This window comes from Pteropus medius, unplaced genomic scaffold, assembly GCF_902729225.1.
Source record: "Pteropus medius unplaced genomic scaffold, Ma_sr-lr_union100, whole genome shotgun sequence".
Classification (NCBI taxonomy): Eukaryota; Metazoa; Chordata; class Mammalia; order Chiroptera; family Pteropodidae; genus Pteropus; species Pteropus medius.
The window spans coordinates 1,252,085-1,259,088 of NW_024352148.1; the positions used below are offsets into that span (position 1 = coordinate 1,252,085).

At 50.0% G+C, this 7,004-nt stretch overlaps 1 pseudogene; it reads left to right on the forward strand.

Moving 5' to 3' along the window:
- Nucleotides 1-3,094: 3,094 nt before the first annotated feature.
- Nucleotides 3,095-3,213, forward strand: LOC120589365 (uncharacterized; annotated as a pseudogene).
- The last annotated feature ends 3,791 nt before the right edge of the window (nucleotides 3,214-7,004 follow it).

Genomic DNA, 7,004 nt, shown 5'->3' on the forward strand with positions numbered 1-7,004 from the left:
AGTGTTGCAGGGGTTTCCACGTGGGTGCCCGTAGGCAGCAAATGAGCGGCCAGCCAGGCAGAGACGCGACCGAATCACGCCGCAGCCAAAGAGTCAGTCACGCGGTGGAGACCCGGAGGAGGCGAGAGAGGACGCCAACGCCAGAGGACAAATAACTGTCACGCACTGCTGTTCCCTGGGAATGCCTTCTCCTGTGTGGGTCCCAGCACGGCCGCGGTGTGAGCCGGGGGGAGTCGCGGTGAGTGTGTGCGCGCGGTGTGTGAGTGTGTGAGTGTGTGAGTGTGTGCGTGTGTGCGTGCGTGTGGGGGGGTGATCATGCAGGCGGGAAATGGGAAGAAGCCAGGCGGCCAGCTCTTTCTTCCGCGAGCCCCCCTCCCAAGTCTCACTGCGTTGGGAGGGACAACATTAACTCTGAGTGAAGTTCTCAGTTTTTAATTATTATGCTGGACTGGCCTTGTTAATTACTGAAAGGAGATCCTTCTCATTCGATGGAACGCCGAGTGCCACCAACGAATTAGAGAGCCTGTCCGAAATGCCACCGAAGGCGGGGAAGCTCTGTTCTCACAGAGCGGGCTTAAGTGAGGAGGAGGGAGGAAAATCCGTCTGCTTTCTGATTACACCCTACGAGCCCCACCTGTTCATGGAATGTTTCACAAATAACTTTAAATTGCAGAGCATCACCAAACATATCCCTCGGTGGCTATTTGAATGGAAAATCTAAAAGATCAAACGTCAGTCCATGGCAGACAGTAAACACGCCATAGATGTTTGTTACTTGAAATCATGAATTCAACAAATAGAAGTGGAATGCCTGTTATTATCAAGCCCTCCCTCGGCCTGGAGAATTCCTCATTTAGGGAAGAAATGGGGTCGCTTGATTCGTTTGAGGCCCGAGTACTCCCGGCGCGCGGGCGCTGTCCAGGTGCTGAAAGCTCTCGGGAGCCGGGAGACCGGGCGGCTGTGTCTCCCCAGCTCACAGTCCCCCCGGCCGGGGTCCTGACGGAACAGCCAATGCTAAGGATGTAAACCAAGAAAGCGTTTCACTGTTCCGAATGGAGAATCGCTTTCAAAAATCTGTCGAGCCCCTTTTGATGGGTACGCCAAGTAGCATTTGTGCCCCCCTGCTGGTTTATTAGAGTGCTATTCGTTTCTGAAGTGCTTCTCGGAATTTCGCATATACTAAAATAGAACAATTTACTAGAGCACGATACGTAATTTTATTTGAATGTGATTCTATCTCTCAGCCAATATCGGTTCTAAGTCGCTGCCTGTAATCGAGTTTGTTACCAAGTGTGGTTTGTACCGCGCTGTCTTCTCTACCTGCCCTTTGATTTTCGTTTCGATGACAGTATCGGCTCCTGTGCCTGACAAAAGGAAACCGAGCGAGAGTGCTTAACCTGTTGCAAAGACATACAAGACGGATCGCACGGGATCCTCCGATGAAGTCGCAGAAACGTTGGAAGACGCATCGGAAAGCGGCTGAGAAAAGAGATGGCCAACATTGCCGCACGATTTAGGACTGGTGGGCGGGAGACGCCAGAGAATGCAGCGCGGCTTGGCGCCCGGCGGAAGAGCGGGGTGCAAGGTCGAGGGGAGAACACGGCAGAGCGCGGGCAGGCGGCGGGGCTGCGAACGGCTGCGCCGGGCGGGGGCCCGGCTCGCCGGGGCTGGCGCTGCCAGGGAGTCACCACGACCCCGTCCCAAAGGACGTGCCCGCCCCCACCGTCGGCGAGTGTGTGCGAGCATGAGGGCCTCTGTAGTTCTTACGTAAGGACGGGGAATGTCCTAAAAAGAAGTAAAATGTGAGCCGGATTTGGAAGAATACGTTGTTTCGACAGATGGCCAGTACTGAGAAATCAGTCAGCAGGACAGATCTAAACCTGGATGCCGCACGCTGGGACTTCAAGGGTGTTACAAGATGAGGCTGGGACCAAGGCAGGGGATAGGGAAGGGAGGAAAAAACAGCAATTTAAAGAAAAGCATCTGTAAGAAGTAATATTAAATTCAAATGTTATTAAAGTATATGTAATTATTTTAAATGGCTTCAATATGAAGTTGAAAGTATCATTAATAGAATCAAATGAGAACAAAAAGAAGGAAAACTAGAAACCATTTACTTCACGTGTGCTTAGATTTTTTTTATAATCCCTATTCACTAATTTTACGAGTTGACTTGATATGTATCTTTCTCATATGTCAACCTCTACTACGCAGCTAAGAAACAAGAAATGAGGTAAAAATTACTATAAGTGCCATCGGATTCTTTGGAATTTAATTCATTTTATTGGTAATAGAGTATCTGACATCCTCACTTCTATTTAATGATCTAAGTTTTCTACCCCCACCCGCTTCATAGTCCCTAGGAAATCAAAAGGCCATCATGTTAAAAGATCTTCGAGGAGGATTCTATTTCTTGATATGCAGAAGGAGCGTGCAACGAAATAAGGCAAAAGAAAAATCAGTTTCTAGAATCGCCTTCTGGGATTTGCAGGGACAGGGGCTGGGGGCCACGTGCGGCCAGCTGCCCTGCCCCCTGCACACGGGCCAGTTCTCCTAAGCCCTGTGGCGTCAGATGCAGAGCTGTGACTAAGGGGTCAGGGAAGTGGCGGAGCCCTCAGCCATTTTATCAGCCTGGAGAGAAAAAAGCTCTGTCTAGAGCTACAAGGGCAGCCAAAACCTGAGAAGCCACGCTCTCAAAAAATCGAGGCAAAGCAGAGTCAGGAGAAATCTCATGACCGTTCCCTCTGGGCATTTATTGAATTCTTAAACCACAAAAGAGAGAAGCAAAGAAGCTGAAGAGGAAGTGGCTCATAACGGCACATAATTCTTGACAATCTCAAAATGTTGGACAGATTTCGAAACTCAGGGGGCACAGCAAGGAGGGAATCCTGGCGAACGCGCCACCAGCAGACCCGCACTTGACTGGATTATGTATCTGCCCAGCTCTAGCTTGTCAACAGAAGCACGAACCCCCTCTGGAGCAAAATAAAATCACTCAGCCGCTACAATTATTAATGCAAAATAACCCACCATCAGTAAAAAGCCTCAAAAAAATGAGATGACAGCAACATGTGACTCAGATGCTGTGTTTACCAAGGACGGCCTCGCCAACCTGAACGCGCCCGATCCCATCTGATCTCAGAAGCTAAGCAGGGTCGGACCTGGTTAGTGCTTGGATGGGAGACCACCTAGGAAGACCAGGTGCTATAGGCCTTTAAAAAAAAGAAAAAAGAAAACAGACTAAGAGCTGCCCTCAGGAGAGGGGGTCCAGGGGCGGAGCCGCCCATCAGCACGAACGATGCCCCTGCCCAGAGGGGGTGTGGCCTTAGGGAGGGGTCTAGGCTGCAAACTGCCCCCTTGGCATCCATTTGGTTTATGTAAAATGAAAGGGTTGATGAAGATCATCGTCGAAATACCTACATAGCATTTTATGGTCGCCGATGTTTTCGTTCATTTGGCCTCTCCTGCCCCATAATAGGCTATGACTGAGACAGGGCTGATATTTTAAAAATCTCTATTTCAGCCACATTAGCATTGATCCTGAGAAAAGTTGAGTGTGTTATAGAAGATCTTTCTGGCTATAACTCTCCAGGACTTGACATACAAGGAAAAAGGTATTTTTTTTTTGATAAGCAAGTCTTTGAAATTTCAATATTAAAAAATTACAGTTCATACTTTTAAGAATAAAAATGGTATTATAGTTTTATTTCTAAAACCCCCCTTTTTAATATATATATATATAAAGTATTTTTTAGTATGAAACCCAGCATTTACATAAAAATAATAGAGGAAGTGTAAAGGGAATGTTCTTGATCTCATTTGGAGTGATTCCGAAATGGATATATAAGCCATCGTTAAAACTCATCAAACTGAAACTTAAGATTTTTGCATTTTAGAGGATGCAACTTTAAATAAGAAAAACATACCAAAAAATAACTAGCAGAGACAACCTCGAAGAAAATGATAAAGCTTGAGTACATATGCTATCACAATCACACCATGCACAACTACAGTAATAAAAACAGGTATAGGGAAATGGACCCATGGAAAAGAAGAGCCAGAAACACTAAAAAATATATAGTGACCTGATATTGCAGTTTATCCGGTCATGAAAGCAATAAACAGTAGTCTTTTCAATAATAGTCGTGGGTCAACTGGGTATACATGTAAGAAAAAAATCAATGTTACTTTCTATTTCTCCAAATATTAAACTAATTCTAGATAATAAATGAATGTAAATGTGAAAGGCAGAAAAACAAACCTTCGAGAAGAAACCATAGGCAAGTATATTCATAATATTGGGATAGACACATATTTTTAACTGCATAACAAAACAACTAACCATAAAAGGGAAAAAAGATCGAGCACGCCAACATTAAGATCTTCTGTTTATCAGAAGAAACCAGAGAAGATGAAAAGGAAATGCACAGACTAGAAAAATATATTTGCAATGCGTGCGTTTGATAGAGTCTCACATAGACTATGCGCAAGAAAGACAAATCAAGGAAAGAGAAAATGCTATAGAATACGAAGAGAAAGGTCTAATGCGCAGTACAAGAGCACAGCTAAATGGCCAGTCGACACACAAAAAGGTTCTCAACCTCATTATCCACAGAGAAATGCAAGTTAAAATCCAATGCAACCATCACAGATTACGAAACCAAAAGGAGATCTGATCCAGCTTTAGCGAGAGCGTGAAGTCGTTGGACTTTCCATATCTTCCGGTGGGAGTGTAAAGTAGTAAAAACAACCTGGAAGATTGTTTGGTTGTATCTGCTGACACAGGACGTCCCTTCCTTGGTGTGTACCCAACAGGTAACTGCACGCATGTTCAACAAAACGTGCCCATGTGTTTTCATGGTAATGTTACGCCTAGACGCTAATAACTGGGGTCAGCCCAAGTGACCACCACAGAAGACAGGACGGGTATATCGTGCCCTATTTGTAAGAGCAAATATTTCTTAGTAATGAGAACATGCGATGGCCGCTATGCAGAACACCGAGGCTGAATATCTTACTCGACATTTCGAGCGAAAGAACCAGACATACGAGAGCGCACACTACGTGATTCCCTTACAGAGTCCAGAAAAGGTGGGACTGATAAGCGCTAGAAGTCAGGACGGGTGATGTCTGCGGGGTGATCGCGGGAAGAGAGCCGAGGGTGCTTTCGGACGGGTGATGTCCTCCGTCCCAGACACGCGCTGCGTGCTGGCGATGCTGGGAACGAGGACAGAACACTTGCCGTTTTACATCTCATCATCTGTCATGCATCAGTCGAAGCCGTGAGCGTCTCCGCACAGGTGCGCGCACTCACGCACCATATGCTGCACACGAGGACACACGATGGGGCATGCGACCTAACCTTTGAGGACAATCTTGTTTCCAGGGTCCCAGCTGATTGCAAACGAAACCCGATTTCTGGGCCATCGTTTGGGCAGTGGGCCCCTTGGGGGTGCATTGGGGGCCTGGCGTTAGGGGTCTGGCCTTGGAGCCCTGGTGTCTCGGCCTTCTGCAATGATGCTTTCTAGCTGTTCCGGACCTTCGGGGTTCTTGGGAGGCATCTGTACACACTTTAAAACAGTCTCCCATGCTGTCCTGTAGGTCCGGGAACCCCGCTTCCAACAGCGCTTCTTAAATGCTCTGCTGTCTCACCGGAAAGAACCCATGAGGGTCAGCGTACCTCCCGGTGTCCCCATCAGACTGTGCCACGTGCGCAGAGCCCTCCGGCTTCCGCACCGCAGTTCTCAGTCACAAAAAGAGCAGGGGTGCGGGAAGGGGGCACACGCAGGTCCCTGAAGCCTAAGGACCCCTCTTCTTTAGCTAAGCCCTGGGTCCCTCAAAAACGAATTAATCCCAGATCCGGATGTGCGGCTGGGTGGGAACTCATCCATGCGCCTCATCGCGCGGCAATTTTCTTGGGGACTTAACCTCGCACGGTGTGGGGAGAGGGGCTCGTTGTCAGCTTAGAAGGGCTGGCCGGGCCCACCCAGTTCCCGGTGGTGGCGGTGGCGGTGGCTTCCCGGGCAGCAGGTGCCGGCTGCTCCCCCACCGAGGTCTGTCCGCAGTGCCCGCCGCCCCCAGGCGCCAAGTGTGACTCGTGCCTACTTAGATTTTATCTCAATGGTCCAACGGCCCTAACTTCTTGCCCTGATTTGTCCCCTTTAGTCCCCCACTGACTTGTGCTGTGGCCCTACCTGGAGGCCGTGTGGGCCACATGCTGCGGCCACCCAGCTGGCCACTCGGGTCGCTCCTCTCGCGGAGAAACATGAACGCCAAGCCCAGCACGTGCGCGCAGCGCAGCCGGCGCCCCGCGGGGATCCCAGGTTCCGGGGGGACTTACCGAGGTCCCAGGAGGACAACAGGGCTGCGAGCGCAGTGTCGGGGCGCCTGGCCTGGGCGTGTCCTCAGCCCACGGCCCTGAGCGGTCAGCCTCGGACCCCACGCCTCGTCACCCAGCGCTGTCGAAGGAGGATGACGGAAGCAGCCGAGTTGAGCCCCATCAGCCTACTTAGCCCTGCAGATGCCGCCAGCCTCCTCGGGGACAGCCACACACGGGGAGGCCGGGGCTTTCAGGGTACAGAGAGGGGGCAGCACCCCCTGGCCGCCCGTCAGCCCCATAGCGGTGGGGAGGCCGAGCTGGCCTGGCCTTGGTGACTGGACAGGCTGCGTTTAGCCAATCATAACATTATGCTTCTAATTTATATTAATGTAAAAATTCTTTATGAACAGTGGAAAAAAAGGATCTTGGTAAGTGCGGCCACTGTTTAGCAAAATAATGCCCTTCTGTATTTCTGGGTGTGGGGTGGGGGGCCCCCACGGCGACCCCCTTGATAAAGAGTGGCCACGCAAATGCGGGGTTGGGGGCCCTTTCCTAGGTTGGAAGCCAGCATGGGTTCTACAGCCAGTGACTGTGAGAGCATGTGTGACCTGTAGGTGCCATGTGTCCGAGAGCGGCCTGGAAGCTGCCTAGACACGGGCGGGCAGGGGCTCTCGGGGTGTCCTGC